This window comes from Topomyia yanbarensis, chromosome 1 (genome assembly GCF_030247195.1).
Source record: "Topomyia yanbarensis strain Yona2022 chromosome 1, ASM3024719v1, whole genome shotgun sequence".
NCBI classification, from domain to species: Eukaryota; Metazoa; Arthropoda; class Insecta; order Diptera; family Culicidae; genus Topomyia; species Topomyia yanbarensis.
The window spans coordinates 209942360-209966937 of record NC_080670.1 but is presented as its reverse complement, the minus strand read 5'-3'; the positions used below and the strand labels follow the sequence as shown (position 1 = coordinate 209966937).

The following is a 24578-nucleotide window of genomic DNA, read 5'->3' as shown; positions in this document are numbered from 1 at the left end:
ACCAAACGAGTATTAATCAGGAATGGAAATCTTTTCGCGTGCGTCGATAGCAGATGGCCCCACGAGCACACTCGTATTGTTTTTAAAACTAATATATGAGAAAGTTTCAGTTGTCTCTCTTCTTGCATAGACTCTGGGACTTTTCATGGGTTTTGATATGTTATTGTCCTAAAGTACAAAAAATCTTCTTGTAATAGTTCCGCTTTTAGAAATAAAGCACTGGAGATATTAACTAACAGTAATAAGCCATGCTATAAAATCAGCTAAATTTCCTTTTCCAAATTGACAAGTGTTTCGTGAGGAAGCAAATTACATCTCCAATCTGGTTTCATGACAGTAGATATCAGCACAGGCTCACACTTCAAGCGAGTAATATTACGTAGAAAATTAACTTGGTTTTATCTATTTTCTAGCTAGGATTTCACTACGGATTTGGTCTCATTGAACGAAAAGTACTATATCTACAGTTAACTCACGACGTCTACTAGCTGAACTCCAAACGGGACATGATCCAGGTCTACCAAAATATTGGCAACCAACAGGGGATCCGATGGAACCTCATCGTGTGTCACTTAGAGGAATCCGATTTGCATCCCATAAGCAGAAGTTTAGTCGTTATCACCGCAAACGATGTAAGTTTCGACAATTGTCAAAATTTTTAAAAGATTTTTTTTTCAGGACAAGAAAACAAACGAGCACAAAGGTGACATTCCGTAGTGATGATATCACGCGTCAAAAGCATTGCTGTTTATGCTTCGTGGAAAAACTTGTAATACAATTTGAAAGAAATCGCAGCAGGCTGGTGTGGCGCATCACTGGCAGTTCGCATACGAATAGGAAATAGAAAATCTTGAGAAATTTCAGTAATTGGATGTTTTCTTTTTAAAAATAATAGAAATAGAGCTTGAAAAGAACTTACAGTGGTTAGTGATATGATGACTACTTTTTGATAAATATTTCAATTATTATTATTATATCTTCGATATATATCGTACAGATTACACTTAATGCTATTGCTAGTGCCAATGTTAAAAATTTCTAATTGCTAACTTATAATTAGATTTAGTGGTATGGAAGTCATAAACTAAAGCAGTTCCGTTGTATCTGCTACAAAATCTGTCTACCGGATTGTTCTGGCCATATGCTGTACGGTGCCACAGAAGCGAAGCGGACAATTCCTTATATTACGAGGGGAAACAAACAAATGAATCCTTGAGAGATTGTTGGGACAGTCAATATTGAAGAGCGGAAGACGGATAGGGTCGTTCCAATGCAATTTTCTAAGCGAAAATCGTACAAAACTTCTCTGAACGCGCTCCACTCGGCTACCTTGAACGGCGTTGTATGGTGCACATACTTGTACAGCATACTCCAAGGTGCTCCGGACCAGTGCGCAGTATAAAGATTTCAGGGCGTAGAAATCCACAAAATCGATTGTGTTCCGTTTTAGAAAACCCAATGTTGTAAAAGCCTTTGCCGTTGTGGTCAGCGAAATGAAGTTTTCTGTCGAATAACATTCCCAAGTCACGGATAGCATCCACCCGCTCGATGACACTGGCTTAAAGAGTATATTCGCAACACCTTATATTTGCCGAGCGTCCGAAACTTATCACCTTACATTTATCAACGTTGATCTGCAAATGGATCAGCATGCACCATTCCTCTATATTGGCTATATCGTCTTGGAGCACAGCAGAGTCGAGTGCTGAGGCAACTGAACGAAAGATTTTCAGATCATCAGCATAGAGTAGTTTTTCAGAGTTAATGCGGGTGCAGAGATCGTTGATGAATACGAGAAAAATCAATGGCCCTAGGTGACTTCCTTGAGGCACACCGGTTGGCGTTACGAATGCGCTTGAGCGTGCGGTGCCAGTTCTAACAAAGGCGGATCGTTGTGAGAGGTAAGAATGCAGCCATCTGGTTACCTAGTTGTGGGGCACCTTGTCGAATGCTTTCGCGAAATCAAAATATTTAGCGTCCACTTTTTGACGCTTCTCTACAGCAGGAACTAGAAAGCTCGTGTACGTCATCAAGTTCGAAGTGGCGAAGCGTTTTTTACAAATCCCTCTTGTCGTTCGTCGATTGTGTTGAAAGAAGCAGCGTACATCGCATTGTAGAAAAACTTTTCCAGAACTTTAGCTAGACTGTTCAGCAGCGAGATTCCTCTGTAGTTTTCAACATTGTGCGTGTCTCCAGCCTAATGAATAGGAACTATAGAACTATACTGGTGCAGAAAGTGCTCGGGCGCAATGTTTTATATACACAGGAGGCAAGCAATCCGGACCAGGTCCTTTCAAAGGATCAACGTTGGACAGAGCGCTCATTACATCGGAATCATTTACGTTAGGAAGAGGAGGTTGATATTATGCGTTGGCAATGTTTCAAATTACTGTTGCGATGGATAGACAAGAGGGCTGGTAAATACATCTCGGAAGTGATTTGCAAAAAGGTTCACCGACTCGGCAGCGGACTGTGAATTTTTGTCTCGAAGATAGACATTTTCCGATGCACCCCGGAACGTTTTCTGCTATTTATAAACGTCCAGAATGTCGAAAGAATATTTCGAAGGCTGCGTTGGACTTGGTTCAGATATTCGCCGAATGCACTGTTCCGGGCTGTTTCATATTGTAGTTCAGTTTGACGAAGAATAGTTTTGTTGTCGTCGGTCCTATGCTGTAAATATCGCTTTCGTTGTTTCCGGAGTACGTTGCGTAGGCGACCAAGCTTAGCGTTCCACCACGGAAATTTATGATCTGCTTTTCTACTGTCGCGTTTTTGGGAACATTACGGTGAAGAATCTCATATATGGCATCATAGAACGCCACAATCGCCTGATCTAAGTAATTTCCAACCAGCATCTCACGCCAATTGGGTGCACCAATGGCCATTGAGACTTCATCGAAGTAGCATCGAGTAAAGTCAAAGTTGAAGTCGTCGTTAATTGCATCAAAAGCTTCACCGTCATCAGAACGTATATCAAATCTTAAAACGAAGGGTTTATGGTGAGGGTCAACCTTCAGTATAGATGTGGGAGGCTCAATCAGTTCGAACACATCCGTGTCATTAACGAAAGCTAAATCGAGGGTCCGTCCATTCACGTTGCTAAGAGAACAGGTTTCATACAAGCCACCAGCGACCAACGTTTCTCGATGGCCGCCTCTTGTTCCGTGGTTGCTTTTTCAGGAAGGCAGCATTTATAATCGTCATCAAAAATCCACCGAAGATGAGAAAGATTATAATCACCTACAATAAGTACATTATCGCGCCTATTAGATTTGTTCAGGATGCTTTGAGCTGCAGAGGAGCTAACGCGGTACAAGTCAGGATTACTGTTCGGCCTTAGATAAATGCAGTAAATATATAACGATCGACCTAGCAGTGTAACGGGTACGACAACTTACTCCAAACGTTCACATCCAGGCATTTTTAGTATTGTCCCAGTTAGATTTTTCTTTATCGCTATAAGAACACCACCTACGCGACTTAGATCATTGTTTCGGTGAGAACGAAATATCGTAGTTGCAGAAAGCGAGGGCAAACAGTAAGGCCTTCGTTTTATCAAAAATATTCCGTAGTGATAATATCACAGTTCGGCACAGCGACTCAAACTAGGATGAATTATAGTATTTCTTCAAAATTACACGGTTGGAAAAAACGAATTTCTAAAACATGTCCGAAATTTTAGCTTCACGTAAATATTCTAAAACGTGACTGAGTGGTGCTTGATTGCGATCAAGAGAACCAGGTGCCAGCACACATTTGCCTATAGAAGAGGTGAGTCAAGAAATTCACCAGTGATAGGGCAAGTTAACTTACGCGCTACATTTTAATGAATTAGAAAAGAAGAGTCCGATTACCAACGCTGCCGACAATAAGCTGTTCTTCACGCAGATTAGGCTTTGGGCCAAGATTAAACCAATGATGACAAACCGAGGATAGATATCATAAGACCTAATAAACTAACGTTGCACACTTTCAATCCTTAAACTCGAATTTAGTTGAAAAGCAATCCAAATTACGGCACTTTCTAGAATTGGTCGAACTAGCGAGCAGTAGCTAGGTAATAGGTTTTAACCATACATTTTGGAACGCTTACGGTAAGCTTATTATATCCACACTAATCAACGAACAGATCCAATAATGATTGGAGGCAAACGAAATCTTCCATATTACACATAATAAAATATCACTACAGATCGTCAGCGTACACAAGTCTGTACCCTAATGTCAGTAACAGCATTATATCATTGAAGTACAATACGAACAATAGTGGGCTGAGGCTACTACCCTGCGGGTTACGGGGTTACGAAATACGAAGAAGTTCTCGAATCGAGCTTAACACCGAGAATCCTACCAATCAAATAAGATTCCAGCCATAGCATAAAGTGCTCCGATGCACCCAACTTGGATAACTTAGCTACACGATTATCATGACATTCATACGCTGCTCGTAGAACGGTGTGAACAACGTCCATGTCCAACGCTCCAGATGTTCAAAACAGGTAGTAGTGAAATCGAGAAGATTCGTGGTAACCAATCGTCCAGGCAAGGAACTAGTGATCCTTCTGTAGTTAATAATATTACACTCGTCGTAATCACTTCCATATCGCAATGAATTGCGAATTAGCGGTTGGAAATTTTGCACAGCGGTTCTGCAAGATAGTCACAAGAGGTGAACAACCGATTGTCGAGTCCTTATGACGGGTCAATGTACTTCAACGATTTGGGATTTGACCGGTTGGTTTACTAGGAACAATCATCGACATCGATCTGTCTCAACTACGCGGACCGGCAATTGAATATGACGAATAAATGCTGTGTTGGACGGATGCAGTACAGGAGAAAATCTAACGATCGAAGCTGTACGAAAAGGATCGCGAGGTACTGGTACCCGCTACGATCACTGTATTCAGGAACTACTCTACTGGATGGATTTGTCTATCAAGCAAAGTGGAACATGATTGAGATGGTGAATGCCACAGACGACAGCTGTGTCAGGTCAATCTATGTCAATTGCTTCCCACAGAGTCAGGTTTGTAACAGAGGTAATGATTGCAAGGATAACTAATTCCACCTCGGATGAAACGAACGAGCGTTGTACGAAGACCACGAGGTTTACAAGATGACGACACGAATTAATCCATGATGAGTGAAGTTCATGTTTAACAATTCTCGGTGGAGTGTTAAATTTGTCAGATACAAGAGTTTAAATGTAGCAGATATTCATCATTCAATCCAATGTATAGAAACAACAGAAGATTGTCAAACGAAGTTCATCCGGCTAATTTTGTGAGGTTATGTTAGGTTGGTGTAAACCTAGTAGAGGAAACTTTAAAATTCACAGCATGTAAACTATATCCATCAAAGAGAAAAAAGCAAAATTAGGTTCATTTCCAAGAATGGAAATTTCGTGTTCACTATTTATGGATTGAACAGCAATGTGCTGATATTGTAGATATTAATGGAATAAACAAAAGTCTGGCTATCGTGCAAATCAACTGAAAAAAGCTTGCCGGAAACGCAATACTTTTCACGCTACCTATCGCTGTAAATACGCAATCAACGTGATCAGGCCTAAATCAATGTAGACTAGTAGACCATAAAAACAACAAATTATCATAATTCACGATCGGCTATCTTAAATACCTTCACGCCGCAGATAAACAACGCCGTTGAACAGTGTTTTCGCATTCTTGCTCATCGATTTCGATTTGTTGTTATTTTCACGTGAGGAGGCTGCTCTACGGGCGTCACCGTCGGTTCCGATCCTGTTCGATAAATAACAGCCCAATACTCACTCGAGCGAGAAGTCGAACGAATGGAAAAATCAATTTCAATATTGCACCGCTTTTTATTACTTCATTCTACTCTCAAACGTGTTCTCTGCAACGCTTCTCTTTTCCACAGGGAAATCGGCATTCTACCGTCAACCCACGTGATCATTCCACGTAAAAACGTTCTTATCGCATCTGACTCAGCGAGATACTAGCTGCCGCTCAAAGTTTGCGGTGAACGTCTTCCGCTACCGCTCCATTGCGACGTTGACATTCTTCATACTTGCTGACGATCTGCCGCCGGCAGAGTTCAATCAACTACGAACCAAGCTACCATAAAACCACGAAACCACTACTCACCACATTTGAATTGGTCCACAAGCACAGAGCAAGAAAGTAGACCTAAGACGTTGGTCGGGACGGTTCGGGGCTGCGATTTTCCGTTGAAATTATGCCACATGCATGTACCTGTTCGAGCCTTCTCCATTACAACGCTATTCATTGGCCGGTGCAAGCAGTTGCACAGTTCCTGTTAATAGTAGTTTACTTGTTTTTTTTTGTTTTAACGTACACAGAGAAAAATCCAAATATGTTTCTTTTGTTTTGGTGTTTCGAACTTCCATCACTTTTTTTTCACTGTGCACCGAAGCATAAAATTGAAGAAGACGCTCCACATCCGTGACGGCTGCTCCGCCGCCGGGCGGGCAGACCACAAAAATGCACATTTCAAATTTTTCGCGCACTGAATTTATTTTAAAACGCTTGTTTTGCTTTCAGCTTTTCCGATTCCCGTGAACAGCCAGCCTGCTACGACTAGTAACTTCCAGTTTCTTATTGATGTAAGTACTACGTCTCTACATTGTAACGAATGAAAAGCGCTGCTTCCACAACTATATATACACAACCGCCGAGTGGTTATTTAGTTGTTTCGTTCGTGTTCGAAGAAAGTGCTAAAATTGGTAACCGCACGGGACGCCAAATTTCAAGTTTATGAAAAAAGATAACTGTCAAGCTGCGATCCAAGGTGGCGGCTGTGGCGACGGCAGCACGTTTTTTTTAATGGGCCTGTGTACCTATTTGCCGGATAGACCTTGCACTTGGATGGCGGTTTCCACCACCGGGGGAGGCAAAGCGTTGCAAATTTGGCTTAGCCGGCAAGCTAGACGCGGTAGGCCATGTGATGTGATTAGCCAGAAAAGCAACTGATCCAAATCGAAATTTTTGGAAAGACTCCGCGGCTCTTTGGGTGAGGGTTGCCACTTTTACAGATTCGTCTGTGAAGAAACATATGTTTTTTCCGAGCAATGTTGGACAGAATTGTTTTTCTCGCGAGACACATCTCTTATAATTTTACACATTCGTATAATTTTTTGTGAAAACTATATCACCATATATTTTTTGGGAATTTCTCACAATTTTAAGCTAGAAAATGAACACAGTTATCACTCTGGCATCAAGGCTCTGTGCTATAAACCAGTGGGAAGATGATGTAGATTTTAACTACAATATTATCTTCACCGGGTGGTTGAAATTTAGCCACAATTAACTACGATGATATCAGCTGGGTCACCCACTTATCGGTAAACATGAATCATGTTTGAACATGAATCATGTTCATGTTCAAACATGATTCATGTTTTCATGTTCAATCATGATTCATGTTTCCATGTTCAACCATAATTCATGTTTAAACATGATTCATGTTTTCATGATCAAACATGAATCATGTTTTCATGTTCAAACATGAATCATGAAAACACGAATCATGTTTGAACATGAAAACATAAATCATGTTTGAACATGAATTATGGTTGAACATGAATCATGTCGCAACATGAATCATGTTTGAACATTAATCATGTTGCAACATGAAAACATGAATCATGTTTCAACATGAAATTATGATTCATGTTTTAATGTTAAAACATGATTCATGTTTTCATGTTCAAACAGGATTCATGTTTTCATGTTCAAACATGATTTATGTTTTCATTCTTAAACATCATTCATGATTTCATGTTTAAACATGATTCATGTTTTCATGTTGAAACATAAATCATGTTTTCAGTTTTCGATTTTTTCATGTTTTCATGTTTGAACATGAAAACATGAATCATGTTTGATCATGAAAACATGAATCATGTTTGATCATGAAAACATGAATCATGTTTGAACATGAAAACATGAATTATGTTTCAATATGTAAACATGAATCATGTTTCAACATGAAAACATGAATTATGTTTCAACATGAAAACATGAATCATGTCTTCGTGTTGAAACATGAGTCATGTTTTCATGTTGAAACACGAATCATGTTTTCATGTTGAAATATGATTCAAGTTTGAAAATGAAAACATGATTCATGTTTTCATGTTGAAACATGATTCATGTTTTAATGTCCAAGCATGATTCATGTTCAAACATGAAAACATGAATCATGAAAACATGTTTAAGCATGAAAACATGGATTATGTTTGATTATGTTTCAACATGACAACATGAATTATGTTTCAACAACCAAAACATGAATCATGTTTTCATGTTGAAACATGATTCAAGTTTGAACATGGAAACATGATTTATGTTTCCATGTTCAAACATGATTCATGTTTAAACATGAAAACATGAATCTTGAAAACATGTTTAAACATGAAAACATGAATTATGTTTCAACATGAAAACATGAATCATGTTTCAACATGAAAACATGAATCATGTTTCGACATGAAAACATGAATCATGTCTTCATGTTGAAACATCATGTTTTCATGTTGAAACATGATTCAAGTTTGAACATGAAAACACGATTCATGTTTTCATGTCCAAACATGATTCATGTTTTCATGTTCAAACATGAAAGCATTAATCTTGAAAACATGTTTAAACATGAAAACATGAATCAAGTTTGAACATGAAACCATGAGTCATGTTCAAACATGAAAACATGACACATGTTTGAACATGAATCATGTTGCAACATGAAAACATGAATCATGTTTAAACATAAAAAACATGAATCATATTTGAACATGAAAACATGATTTTTGTATTTATGTCATCAGCAGCCAACAGGTATAATAACGCAACGAGGAGCGAGGAATAGAAGTTGATAAAATTATTATTCTTTTCTTTATTATTTGTTTGTTGGGCTTACGAAAATCCAAAACAATTGGGGGAAGTACCTAAGCCGCCCTGTCAATAAGGGTCTGTCGGGCAGATAAAATTGGAACCGAAGTAGTAGCTCATACTTATACTTATACCATACAAGTGCACATACGATGCGACGAAACAATCACGGAGAGCGGCTAAAATGTTGCGACTAGTTTAAACGTTACTAGCCTGTTTAAATTAATAATTTGAGATGAACGTTACGATTTCATCTTTTCAATAGTAATCCTACGTATTCGGACAACGCCAAATTATGAGCAATTTCTTTGAGTAAATTAAATCGTTCAAGTATATATTTTCCTGTGTTTAAAAGTCCCTGAGTTCTGAAGTAAAGTGATTTGTTGTCAAATATGCTGGAAAGCATAGAATAATTATTTGACCAGAAAAAAATTATTATCTTAGTCTACGAAAGTTTCAAGTTCTAATGCAGCACTGTTCACTGACATAGAAATGGTAACTTGGTAAATCTGTAGTCGTTAAGAAGATTCAGACATTTCTCACTTAATTGAGAATATTGTCACACACAAGCATTTTTATATTTAGAATATCACGAAATTAATTTTGAAAAAAATGAGCTTTTTTAACGACATTCACTTAGCTATAGACTACTGAGTAGGGAAGGTTATGACAATTTAGAGTTATAGTACTCAAGTGAGAGATCATAAGAAACAGGTTTAAAATCTTACAAACTAATATTCTGCCTACTGCTAGCAGGAGTCGAGCTTAGGCAGCATTACTACGAATCGCTCAAGTCTACCAACATATCTCACGACACAGACAGACTTGTCCCTCTTTATCATGAGAGTAGTACAGATACGATGCAACCAGCCACAACATTTTAGTCGCTCTCTATGTATTTATCTTTAACGTCAGCTACATCGGAAAAGACCAAAAACACCATATGGCTTAATGACCCTTTTGGAATGCTCGATTTTATTTATTAGACCCATCATTTGCTAGAACATAATGCATAGTGACTATTCTAGGATCTGATGTATTAGCTAGGTTCTGAACCCAACTTGGTTCCGAATCCAACTTGAACAGACATTCACTCATCGCATTCCTATCTTCACAACCAGTGACATAATAGTGAGCGATTACATCGCGCTGGGAACCTCTCCAAACCAACAATTAATCACATTCCAACGTCCAACAACAACTCACAGTCATTTTTGCCCAAACGAATCAAACTGAAAGTTCGCCAGTCGCGTATATGCTCTCCGTGAATGGGAAAACCTTTTCAAACGACGACCCAACGGACAGATTAACTTGGATCGATAAACCCAACACTTAATCAACCGCGAACCGAACCGAGTTTCGTCATGCGTCGTTGAAAGGCATTTCGCCAACCGACGATGGTGATGGTGGTTCTTCAAACCGTTTCATAATCGCTTGTTTAGATGATTTCAAAAGGTTCCTCCAAACATCGCAACGATCAGTGTGAAATCTCTTAAGGAGGAAACGCACCAATCAGCGAAGATCGATTTATAAGTGCGTACTGCACTTCAGCAGCCGCCGAGGGCGCTTAAAACCGAAAGGTGAGGTCATTTCCGAGGGCTGACCCCAATTAGAGACTGTATAGTAGCGGTTTCCGGCCCCCCGCTTCGCCACTTCGATACGATCCTCTCGTGTCGCAATGTGTTTCTGTCTCGGTCTCGGCCAGCAGGGTGTGTTGCCAAATCGGTGCGTTTAGGGGATGATGGTTGTGTAATTAGACCCGAAAGTGGCTCTTGTTTCGTCCACTTTTTATATTGGAACTATACATTAAGTAGCACCCGGGGGGGCCCCCCGACCAGGTTGCACTTTCGAAATCTTCCGAATCACAGCGGCCCTGCCGCGTGAATGTGAAAGCAAAACAAATGGCCCGCGGCTGTAGTGAGGCTGAGACAAATGATGATTGTGACGGGGAAATATTTGTGTTTACTTCTGTAAGTGCGGTGAAATTTTTGGTAAATTGCTCGAAGGTCTGCCTCAGGTCTGCTACAGGGTGTGGTTGGGGCTCTCCTTGAGGATTATTCGCAATTTAGATAAGTTTTTCATCGTTTAATTGAGACTGACGAGCAGCGCTGAACAAATCAAAAAATGACTTGAGAAAGACGAAAAAAGCAAAAAAAAAATTGTGAATGACTACAACTATTCGAAGCAGATTAAAGGCTAAAATTAGGACACTTATGTGAAAGCCAATCAATGAAATGCCACAGGAAAAAAGGAAGCAGTAAGATCAAATAAAATCAGGAATAATGAATTATTATTTTAAGAAGCTAAATAAAAATTAAAATTGGATAAAAAATTATAGGAAAAGAATACATTAACATGACAAATCAGCAGGACTTTGTTTCGAATTCATCTCATCAGTAACTCCAAAAATATACATAACTTATGCATACAGTGTATACAGAGGTCGAGACTGGAGTCCCGGAAGTACAGAAGTTCTGGTTAACCGATAAGAGCGAAATCGAAACTTTTTTTAACTAGTAAATTAATGTGGTAATACACTATTTCTCCCCAGGGAATAAATTGTATGAGGAATGATTCTCTCCGCGCATCTCTATATTTGTATCATCGTCTCTGGTTATCTCGTCGGTCGACAAACCAAAATACTTTCCATGTTTTTCTTCTGACATATTTGTTTAAAAATTGTCGAAATTTTTTCGATTTCTTTTTGCTTCCAGCAATGGTCGATTTTTGCATATTTTCAATTACTCCTTACTCAAACAGAAGACCCATTTTCCGCCGCAAATGTCAAGCGATCAACAGTTAGTGCGCGTGCATTTAAAAAGCACCAAAGGTTCGCCCTCAAATTCCACCTGTCCCGTCAGTGGTTGGTTGGTTAAGAGCTCTTTAGCTTTTGGCCCCTCACCGTTGAGAACTCCTTCACAGGGTGATTGTTTCTTCTATTTGAAGTGCGCAACCGACTTCGGAATTCTTTTGTTCTCCGAAAAAATAGATCTCTCGTTTATAGTCGCACCGAACGGATCTTACGCAACTTTTTCCACTTGTCTGTGGGGGTTTCGCGCGAACTGCATTCGACACCGCCGCCGCCGACTGGGATGCTTGTTTGAACTCGTTCGAACGTTCACAATAGACTATAGCAAAATGCATATGCCTTGGCACACGGTACAAAGGCTCCGTACAAGAAAAACACAAACAACACGATAGAAACCTTGTTAGTTGAGCCTAGGAACCTTTGAGAAGCAGGCTGGGAGCGCGCGCAAATATTGATGCCATGGACTGATGGAAGTCGGCCGGCGGGGGGTGAGGGCGGGAGCGAAAACTCTTTTTGATCGTTTTCATTACAATCAATTGAACAAACGCTAAATCACCGCACGATATTATATTGGCTAGGTACTACGGTATATTAGAGGAGAAAAGGCGGCCGCCCCGAGCACGCGGTTGCTGCTGCTGCTGCTGGCTTGTGTCGGTATGTACTTGTTGTAAAGACTCTCGTCGGTACTAGTCGACCTTCTTTCCGCTTGTTGGGCGCTCCGACGGTCGAACATGCGGCTCGAGGAATCGCACACACAAGTGCGCGCCTACTTTGTTTGTGCGGACTTGATTTTGTTTGATCTGGCATTTATTGCCTAACTGCGATTAACGATTTTTTTTGGGTCGTACTTTCCAATCGTCATTGGCGCGCACAGTGGTCCCAAATGGGAAGGAGGTGGTTATGGTGTTTGGTTCATGGTTAAGAATCTCTCGACGGGTGATAGACTGCTATATTTGGAGAAAAAAATTGTTCTACACATACCATCAAATCTCAACCGATACAGAGTTATTGAACTTTTTGTGTAAAAAAACTTATTTGTCTTAAAATACCTCTAACTTTAAAAGTATACTTTGTATTTTAAATGCTTCAGTTCCATCCGAAAGGTGAGAAAATTTCCTATTGAATAGTGTTCTCATATCTTTTAAGTAATTAGTTTTAATTACCTTCTAGCTGTAAAGTAGTTAAAAGTTAGTGTTTTTGAGGAGGTTTTTGCTAATTTTCTCGAAATAATGAAGTATGATTAGAGCAATATCCATTATCCAATAGTTGTATTTTAGGACGATTCATAATTTGTTCTTGGACGTCATATTTCTATCTCTTCTCATTTCTTTGTAATTTCATTACTATACTTTTCCTGTAACCGACTTGCAAATGCTTAAAAGACTCTAATCTAAAAAATATGCTTTATATCATTATTTACAAGATTTCATTGGAAAGCTGAGAAAATGTCCTATCAGTGCATGTACAAATATCTTTTAGTTAAGTGTACTAAATGATTTTTTACTAACGAAATAACTCAAAATTTGTGTTTTTTTGAAGAGTTTTTTAATTATTCTAATTATTAATCAACAAAATTTATCGTTACTGTTGTTCATTTGATGCCCCTTAATGTTCTCTATAACTTTTTATTAGACACTTTGTCTATATCTCTTTTCATTTTGCTGTTATTTAATAGTTAACACAGCATGAGCCCGCTACAAATGTAATCGGTTCGAAATCGTTATTTTTGCATATAAAACGATGTGATAAAAACGATTTTGCGTCGAAACCAAAAGAGATAATTGGAGTCAAAGAAAGAACTGTAGAACTTGCTGAGATGCATTATTTCCATGATAATAATGGTGATGTTTATTATTTACTATTTTAAGAAAATTAACGGAAATGCTAATAATAGCACTAACTTTAAACTAATTTACTTTTAAAAGAATACTAAATTCACTTAACTGAAAGGTGTTAATGCATTTTTCACTGTAAAATTTTCCTGGCTTTCGAATAAAAAGAAAAAAGTACAATAAGTGCCGTAATTTTTCAATTAGAGCTTGTACTAGTGAAAATGAGATAAAAATATGCAAGTTGAATAGCCCAAAATCATGAAAATAAGAAAAGGTAAGTGTATCATGTCAAAGAACAAATTAAGCAGCTCATCAAGACTGACAATCTGCATTATTAAAATGATGAGGGTAACTATTAGGATTTTCAAGAAATGAAAGAAAAATCGTTTAAAATTGTTTAATTTTCAATAAATTACTTTGAAAAGGCTATTTAAACTCATTAGCTGAAACATGTGAGGGCATCACTCAATGCGAAATTTTCGCACCTTTCGAATGGAACTAAAACACTTAAAATACAAAATATACTTTTAAAGTTAGAGCTATTTTAAGACAAATAAGTTTTTTACACAAAAAGTTCAATAACTCTGTAACGGTTGAGATTTGAGGGTATGTGTAGAACAATTTTTTTCTCCAAATATGACAGTCTATCACCCCCCGAGAGATTCTTAACCATGAACCAAACACCCTGTATGTTATCTGGCTCTGGCTTACAATGGCGTGGCTAGGTGTCTTCAATAAAGTTCATCAAATTGTATTATACTTCTTTTGGGATAGGTTCCTTCGTTTTTAAATGAGATAAATAAATAAACGATTGTAAAAATCATATTATGCTGTCAAATTTCAACTGCTACAGAGTTATTTTCGTCCGCCTCCCCCATCTTTTTCAAGTTCATTCACCAACAGTGATATTTTTGAAAATGTGAAATGCCACCTTCGTTATACAACTTTTTTCCCAACTTTTTTATTGTAAATAACATTCACATTGATTTGATGGCATAAAAGTGGAGTGCCAACCAAGCTGGATTTTTTTTTGGCCTGAGCAAACTAATTTCTTTGTTTGTTTAGTGTTTATTTGACCAATTAGGGAATTAATTCAGAGGGCATTAAATGTGCGTGGGGGATACGCATGGCCGTGTCCAAGTTGAATCAACGAATTCGCGAATTGAAAACGCTGCCGATGCCGACGGGCGAGATCCCCTCGTGAACGTTGGCGACACGGGCCGCAAGCGGGCTTCAATAATTCCGGTACGATGACGATTCAGATAGCGGGTAGATGGACCAGCGGGCGTTGCTGACTTGGATGGAGGCAGGCGTCTTCCCTTTTTGGCAAGCATCTGTCTGTATAACCGCGGCTGACTGCACTGCCTATGATCGCATACTTGTCCCATTTTCTATGGGTTTTCCTATCTTTATGGGACTGATTTGCGATCATAGGCAGTGCAATGGCCAACACCGAGAGCGGACACTCCTTTGCGATTAGGGCCTTTGGCCCGTGGGTATGAGATACTGACGCGCAGCGCCGAATGAAAGACGACGATTCTTTACGGATTAGGCGCGTAATCCTCCCGGATTCGCGGGTCGAACAGTGTGCTGGATGATTTGAAGTGGTATTAAGAGGTCCTCATGAAGAAAATGGCAACGCAAAGTTACTTAATAGTCTATTGGATTCTTCCTGGCAAAATCCTTCTTACCTGAATCACGTATGACACACTTCCCTCTTCAGGAGGAGGGGGGGGGTACACTAGTCCTCACCAGTAAAATATATTTCAGCGCACGGACGCCTCATATAGAAAGAGACCAGAGTTATGCACTTGAGGTCCTTTTATACATTCCCAACATAATTCCCCTCCAAAATATTATACAATATTCATTTTAAATTTTTTAGTATCACCCACCGAGTCGAACTGACAGTTTACAGTGGAATTCACCCTGCTTGCTGTTGTCGTGAACACGAAACGTAAAAATTCTACAAACAAACAAATAATATTTACAAGTGACATCTAAACGTTGTAACTAATGGTTACAGTAATTAGAATCAAAAACGCGCGCGTGTCATCAGAAGCTGGTGCCCGCTAGAAGAGGGGTGGTGTCCATTAGGAGGATGATCTGCCTATCATCTTGGTCCGGAATTAGTAAATTAATTCTGATCATTCTTCTCTACTTTGCTAAATTGGCTGATATGTCCGTCATACAAAGCTAGTTTTTCAGTTCAGGCAATGCTTGTTTTGGGCCACTCAAAATTATTTCATATTTTCGTCGCGAAACCAATAGATATTTTTGTAGTTGCAGCCCCATGATTTGTTACTTCCATGCGTTATTGTCTGTTAATTCTCTGTGCAATTTCAGCTAGTCCCGATCAATAATGGAGTAGCAGCCAGTGGTTTGTTTTTAACTCAAAAAGTGTTTTTTGTACAGAATGACGGTCACCAGCCCCCACCCGTTAGACACGGTTGTTGAGGTAATCCTTGATGTAGTTCGCTCGGTTTTCGGTCACTCCCCAGCTAGCGAGCTGACGAAGAACTCTCTCGCATTACACTGTATTGTAAGCCTTGGCGATGTCCAGTATTACCATTTTGGCACGCTGATCGTCCACCAGGGCTCACCGTTGCCAAAGGAAAACATGCGTTCCAGCTCTTGGTCTTCGAAAGTTCAATGACTTTCCTGGCCAAGTTACTTGATCTTCGAAATTCTGTCGCATTTTAGCTTAAGGTTCATTACTATACTTTTCCTGTAACCGACTTGCAAGTGCTTAAAAGACTCTAATCTAAAAAATATGCTTTATATCATTATTTACAAGATTTCATTGGAAAGCTGAGAAAATGTCCTATCAGTGCATGTACAAATATCTTTTAGTTAAGTGTACTAAATGATTTTTTACTAACGAAATAACTCAAAATTTGTGTTTTTTTGAAGAGTTTTTTAATTATTCTAATTATTAATCAACAAAATTTATCGTTACTGTTGTTCATTTGATGCCCCTTAATGTTCTCTATAACTTTTTATTAGACACTTTGTCTATATCTCTTTTCATTTTGCTGTTATTTAATAGTTAACACAGCATGAGCCCGCTACAAATGTAATCGGTTCGAAATCGTTATTTTTGCATATAAAACGATGTGATAAAAACGATTTTGCGTCGAAACCAAAAGAGATAATTGGAGTCAAAGAAAGAACTGTAGAACTTGCTGAGATGCATTATTTCCATGATAATAATGGTGATGTTTATTATTTACTATTTTAAGAAAATTAACGGAAATGCTAATAATAGCACTAACTTTAAACTAATTTACTTTTAAAAGAATACTAAATTCACTTAACTGAAAGGTGTTAATGCATTTTTCACTGTAAAATTTTCCTGGCTTTCGAATAAAAAGAAAAAAGTACAATAAGTGCCGTAATTTTTCAATTAGAGCTTGTACTAGTGAAAATGAGATAAAAATATGCAAGTTGAATAGCCCAAAATCATGAAAATAAGAAAAGGTAAGTGTATCATGTCAAAGAACAAATTAAGCAGCTCATCAAGACTGACAATCTGCATTATTAAAATGATGAGGGTAACTATTAGGATTTTCAAGAAATGAAAGAAAAATCGTTTAAAATTGTTTAATTTTCAATAAATTACTTTGAAAAGGCTATTTAAACTCATTAGCTGAAACATGTGAGGGCATCACTCAATGCGAAATTTTCGCACCTTTCGAATGGAACTAAAACACTTAAAATACAAAATATACTTTTAAAGTTAGAGCTATTTTAAGACAAATAAGTTTTTTACACAAAAAGTTCAATAACTCTGTAACGGTTGAGATTTGAGGGTATGTGTAGAACAATTTTTTTCTCCAAATATGACAGTCTATCACCCCCCGAGAGATTCTTAACCATGAACCAAACACCCTGTATGTTATCTGGCTCTGGCTTACAATGGCGTGGCTAGGTGTCTTCAATAAAGTTCATCAAATTGTATTATACTTCTTTTGGGATAGGTTCCTTCGTTTTTAAATGAGATAAATAAATAAACGATTGTAAAAATCATATTATGCTGTCAAATTTCAACTGCTACAGAGTTATTTTCGTCCGCCTCCCCCATCTTTTTCAAGTTCATTCACCAACAGTGATATTTTTGAAAATGTGAAATGCCACCTTCGTTATACAACTTTTTTCCCAACTTTTTTATTGTAAATAACATTCACATTGATTTGATGGCATAAAAGTGGAGTGCCAACCAAGCTGGATTTTTTTTTGGCCTGAGCAAACTAATTTCTTTGTTTGTTTAGTGTTTATTTGACCAATTAGGGAATTAATTCAGAGGGCATTAAATGTGCGTGGGGGATACGCATGGCCGTGTCCAAGTTGAATCAACGAATTCGCGAATTGAAAACGCTGCCGATGCCGACGGGCGAGATCCCCTCGTGAACGTTGGCGACACGGGCCGCAAGCGGGCTTCAATAATTCCGGTACGATGACGATTCAGATAGCGGGTAGATGGACCAGCGGGCGTTGCTGACTTGGATGGAGGCAGGCGTCTTCCCTTTTTGGCAAGCATCTGTCTGTATAACCGCGGCTGACTGCACTGCCTATGATCGCATACTTGTCCCATTTTCTATGGGTTTTCCTATCTTTATGGGACTGATTTGCGATCATAGGCAGTGCAATGGCCAACACCGAGAGCGGACACTCCTTTGCGATTAGGGCCTTTGGCCCGTGGGTATGAGATACTGACGCGCAGCGCCGAATGAAAGACGACGATTCTTTACGGATTAGGCGCGTAATCCTCCCGGATTCGCGGGTCGAACAGTGTGCTGGATGATTTGAAGTGGTATTAAGAGGTCCTCATGAAGAAAATGGCAACGCAAAGTTACTTAATAGTCTATTGGATTCTTCCTGGCAAAATCCTTCTTACCTGAATCACGTATGACACACTTCCCTCTTCAGGAGGAGGGGGGGGGTACACTAGTCCTCACCAGTAAAATATATTTCAGCGCACGGACGCCTCATATAGAAAGAGACCAGAGTTATGCACTTGAGGTCCTTTTATACATTCCCAACATAATTCCCCTCCAAAATATTATACAATATTCATTTTAAATTTTTTAGTATCACCCACCGAGTCGAACTGACAGTTTACAGTGGAATTCACCCTGCTTGCTGTTGTCGTGAACACGAAACGTAAAAATTCTACAAACAAACAAATAATATTTACAAGTGACATCTAAACGTTGTAACTAATGGTTACAGTAATTAGAATCAAAAACGCGCGCGTGTCATCAGAAGCTGGTGCCCGCTAGAAGAGGGGTGGTGTCCATTAGGAGGATGATCTGCCTATCATCTTGGTCCGGAATTAGTAAATTAATTCTGATCATTCTTCTCTACTTTGCTAAATTGGCTGATATGTCCGTCATACAAAGCTAGTTTTTCAGTTCAGGCAATGCTTGTTTTGGGCCACTCAAAATTATTTCATATTTTCGTCGCGAAACCAATAGATATTTTTGTAGTTGCAGCCCCATGATTTGTTACTTCCATGCGTTATTGTCTGTTAATTCTCTGTGCAATTTCAGCTAGTCCCGATCAATAATGGAGTAGCAGCCAGTGGTTTGTTTTTAACTCAAAAAGTGTTTTTTGTACAGAATGACGGTCACCAGCCCCCACCCGTTAGACACGGTTGTTGAGGTAATCCTTGATGTAGTTCGCTCGGTTTTCGGTCACTCCCCAGCTAGCGAGCTGACGAAGAACTCTCTCGCATTACACTGTATTGTAAGCCTTGGCGATGTCCAGTATTACCATTTTGGCACGCTGATCGTCCACCAGGGCTCACCGTTGCCAAAGGAAAACATGCGTTCCAGCTCTTGGTCTTCGAAAGTTCAATGACTTTCCTGGCCAAGTTACTTGATCTTCGAAATTCTGTCGCATTTTAGCTTAAGGTTCATTACTATACTTTTCCTGTAACCGACTTGCAAGTGCTTAAAAGACTCTAATCTAAAAAATATGCTTTATATCATTATTTACAAGATTTCATTGGAAAGCTGAGAAAATGTCCTATCAGTGCATGTACAAATATCTTTTAGTTAAGTGTACTAAATGATTTTTTACTAACGAAATAACTCAAAATTTGTGTTTTTTTGAAGAGTTTTTTAATTATTCTAATTATTAATCAACAAAATTTATCGTTACTGTTGTTCATTTGATGCCCCTTAATGTTCTCTATAACTTTTTATTAGACACTTTGTCTATATCTCTTTTCATTTTGCTGTTATTTAATAGTTAACACAGCATGAGCCCGCTACAAATGTAATCGGTTCGAAATCGTTATTTTTGCATATAAAACGATGTGATAAAAACGATTTTGCGTCGAAACCAAAAGAGATAATTGGAGTCAAAGAAAGAACTGTAGAACTTGCTGAGATGCATTATTTCCATGATAATAATGGTGATGTTTATTATTTACTATTTTAAGAAAATTAACGGAAATGCTAATAATAGCACTAACTTTAAACTAATTTACTTTTAAAAGAATACTAAATTCACTTAACTGAAAGGTGTTAATGCATTTTTCACTGTAAAATTTTCCTGGCTTTCGAATAAAAAGAAAAAAGTACAATAAGTGCCGTAATTTTTCAATTAGAGCTTGTACTAGTGAAAATGAGATAAAAATATGCAAGTTGAATAGCCCAAAATCATGAAAATAAGAAAAGGTAAGTGTATCATGTCAAAGAACAAATTAAGCAGCTCATCAAGACTGACAATCTGCATTATTAAAATGATGAGGGTAACTATTAGGATTTTCAAGAAATGAAAGAAAAATCGTTTAAAATTGTTTAATTTTCAATAAATTACTTTGAAAAGGCTATTTAAACTCATTAGCTGAAACATGTGAGGGCATCACTCAATGCGAAATTTTCGCACCTTTCGAATGGAACTAAAACACTTAAAATACAAAATATACTTTTAAAGTTAGAGCTATTTTAAGACAAATAAGTTTTTTACACAAAAAGTTCAATAACTCTGTAACGGTTGAGATTTGAGGGTATGTGTAGAACAATTTTTTTCTCCAAATATGACAGTCTATCACCCCCCGAGAGATTCTTAACCATGAACCAAACACCCTGTATGTTATCTGGCTCTGGCTTACAATGGCGTGGCTAGGTGTCTTCAATAAAGTTCATCAAATTGTATTATACTTCTTTTGGGATAGGTTCCTTCGTTTTTAAATGAGATAAATAAATAAACGATTGTAAAAATCATATTATGCTGTCAAATTTCAACTGCTACAGAGTTATTTTCGTCCGCCTCCCCCATCTTTTTCAAGTTCATTCACCAACAGTGATATTTTTGAAAATGTGAAATGCCACCTTCGTTATACAACTTTTTTCCCAACTTTTTTATTGTAAATAACATTCACATTGATTTGATGGCATAAAAGTGGAGTGCCAACCAAGCTGGATTTTTTTTTGGCCTGAGCAAACTAATTTCTTTGTTTGTTTAGTGTTTATTTGACCAATTAGGGAATTAATTCAGAGGGCATTAAATGTGCGTGGGGGATACGCATGGCCGTGTCCAAGTTGAATCAACGAATTCGCGAATTGAAAACGCTGCCGATGCCGACGGGCGAGATCCCCTCGTGAACGTTGGCGACACGGGCCGCAAGCGGGCTTCAATAATTCCGGTACGATGACGATTCAGATAGCGGGTAGATGGACCAGCGGGCGTTGCTGACTTGGATGGAGGCAGGCGTCTTCCCTTTTTGGCAAGCATCTGTCTGTATAACCGCGGCTGACTGCACTGCCTATGATCGCATACTTGTCCCATTTTCTATGGGTTTTCCTATCTTTATGGGACTGATTTGCGATCATAGGCAGTGCAATGGCCAACACCGAGAGCGGACACTCCTTTGCGATTAGGGCCTTTGGCCCGTGGGTATGAGATACTGACGCGCAGCGCCGAATGAAAGACGACGATTCTTTACGGATTAGGCGCGTAATCCTCCCGGATTCGCGGGTCGAACAGTGTGCTGGATGATTTGAAGTGGTATTAAGAGGTCCTCATGAAGAAAATGGCAACGCAAAGTTACTTAATAGTCTATTGGATTCTTCCTGGCAAAATCCTTCTTACCTGAATCACGTATGACACACTTCCCTCTTCAGGAGGAGGGGGGGGGTACACTAGTCCTCACCAGTAAAATATATTTCAGCGCACGGACGCCTCATATAGAAAGAGACCAGAGTTATGCACTTGAGGTCCTTTTATACATTCCCAACATAATTCCCCTCCAAAATATTATACAATATTCATTTTAAATTTTTTAGTATCACCCACCGAGTCGAACTGACAGTTTACAGTGGAATTCACCCTGCTTGCTGTTGTCGTGAACACGAAACGTAAAAATTCTACAAACAAACAAATAATATTTACAAGTGACATCTAAACGTTGTAACTAATGGTTACAGTAATTAGAATCAAAAACGCGCGCGTGTCATCAGAAGCTGGTGCCCGCTAGAAGAGGGGTGGTGTCCATTAGGAGGATGATCTGCCTATCATCTTGGTCCGGAATTAGTAAATTAATTCTGATCATTCTTCTCTACTTTGCTAAATTGGCTGATATGTCCGTCATACAAAGCTAGTTTTTCAGTTCAGGCAATGCTTGTTTTGGGCCACTCAAAATTATTTCATATTTTCGTCGCGAAACCAATAGATATTTTTGTAGTTGCAGCCCCATGATTTGTTACTTCCATGCGTTATTGTCTGTTAATTCTCTGTGCAATTTCAGCTAGTCCCGATCAATAATGGAGTAGCAGCCAGTGGTTTGTTTTTAACTCAAAAAGTGTTTTTTGTACAGAATGACGGTCACCAGCCCCCACCCGTTAGACACGGTTGTTGAGGTAATCCTTGATGTAGTTCGCTCGGTTTTCGGTCACTCCCCAGCTAGCGAGCTGACGAAGAACTCTCTCGCATTACACTGTATTGTAAGCCTTGGCGATGTCCAGTATTACCATTTTGGCACGCTGATCGTCCACCAGGGCTCACCGTTGCCAAAGGAAAACATGCGTTCCAGCTCTTGGTCTTCGAAAGTTCAATGACTTTCCTGGCCAAGTTACTTGATCTTCGAAATTCTGTCGCATTTTAGCTTAAGGTGGAGGTTTGCCACTTGTGCGAGTAATGCTGCACTCAGTGGCATTTGATCACTGATTGGCTTACGGTCTGGTAAGGGGGGAGTCCGAGCTTACGGTCTGGTAAGGGGGAGTCCTCATACGCGACCCAGTCCGGTCGTATAGCCAGCGCCGACGGTGTGTCGTGGCTAACGACGTATGCGGTTGTATGTTATCTGAAGTAGCGAAGTCCACGGAATAGATAGATCCAGGGATGAAGAGTATTGGCCTCGAACATAGGTGTAGTTTTCGCTGTTAAGTGCGATAGCGTTGTATTCTTCCGTAACTTCAGCAAGTTGATTGCCCCGTTGATCGCTCCTGCCGGATCCCTACGGCGGATGATGGGCGTCGTAGTAACCCATCACATAGAAGAGGTGTACTAGTTGTTCCAGCAAGTTCTTCAGTGTTGTACCGATGTTGCACATTCTGGCGGGAATGTAAACCAAGATCTTCATATCTCTGGTGGGGACCACGACTCTAAGCTCTGTATCGAATTGTACCGGAGTGGATTTCTAGGAGAACCACGCATGTTGGTTAAAGTTGAGCGATTGGCAACTGTAGATCACCCAAGCAGCTCCGAAGGCCACAATTATTCCACTGAGAAGCGAGCGTGAGCCGGAAGGTGGATTTTCTACAATTGTCGCGACTAGGGTATTTTATGCTGGGATCGAGGTTTGCGCCTCACCAACTTCGATTCTCGCCGAAACTGATGGGCGGATTAGTGAGGGAGCTTCATTACATCTTGCTCAGTCTGCTTCGGCAATTCGTCGGCACCGTCCATTAACTCCAACGAGGGGCATACTAGCGCATTTGTTGTATGTAGGCTGCTTTTGATCTCTGGGAGGGTGTAATGAGCATCCGCCAGAGTTTAGTCTACGGTCCGAGATTGGCTGAATCTGGCTGGATTGGCTGTTTTTGATGGCTAGATCTCTTCAGGTCCGACTGATTGGACAAGCCAACAGTGGCTCTGGCTACGGGAGTGGTTCAATAGTTGGTATTGCGGAGTTAAGCTTACCGTCCATATCCACTTGGAGCTGTTTTTGCTGTATGCAATGGCGTTCCTTTGCAGCTTAATTGTCAGATTTTAGTGATGCTCCGTATGTTAGGCCTTCTTGTCTCTAAGGGTTGCTAACTCATTTTGTAGATGGGTTCTGAATGTCTAGCATCTTGGTGTTTTCTTTAGCGGTTCTGGCGTAGCAGGGACCTTGGTACTGTTAACTTATTAAAGCTCTAGCCTTGGAAAGGTCAGGTTTTTGTCAATTCTAACAACGATAAACTTCCTGCTACAGGTCGAGTGTCCTTGTTCGCAGTTAATATAAAGGCTTGGGTAACCACAGGGGTTTTTCTCAGTGGGGTTTGGACAGAATTGACTACCATGTTCGATAGGAGGCAGGACGGGATGACCAGTGGTGTGTTGACGGTAAACCTTCAATTAATTAGGGTGTGCATCGGACGTTCGTGACCTTCCTTAACCTTCAGTTCTTCCGGGAGTTTAGTTTGCTGGCTCGCAGATGATCCTCAAATAATAGTGTTTGCTGATCTGTAGCGTCCCTGGAACTTCATATAGTCGGACATTGAGTGATTAAGGTGTGGGTGGTTCTTACCCCAGTAACCACAGAATTATTGGGATACCCGAGACACGTTGGGGAGCGAGTTACGAAGAACTTGATCTTCGTACTACAGATCGTGCTAGTTCACCTCTTTTTTTCACCAGCTTCTTTATCCAAATCCGTTCCTAGTCTGATCAATTAACACTTCATCCAATTCACCAGAACAAGCTTCTATCGCTGGAAATAGACTTTTAATAAAGTTTTTCACGAAAGTAGAGATTAGAAGATAGCGACTATTTTTCCGCGTTAACGTTGGTAATGTTCAGTGGCATATATCAGCATTGGTT

General features: G+C 39.4%; 1 protein-coding gene across 1 annotated transcript in view; it reads left to right on the top strand.

Annotated features, from left to right (window-relative positions):
• Window positions 1-24578, top strand: part of LOC131690621 (uncharacterized) — a 117359-nt gene that overhangs the window by 29052 nt on the left and 63729 nt on the right. The window lies entirely within an intron of this gene.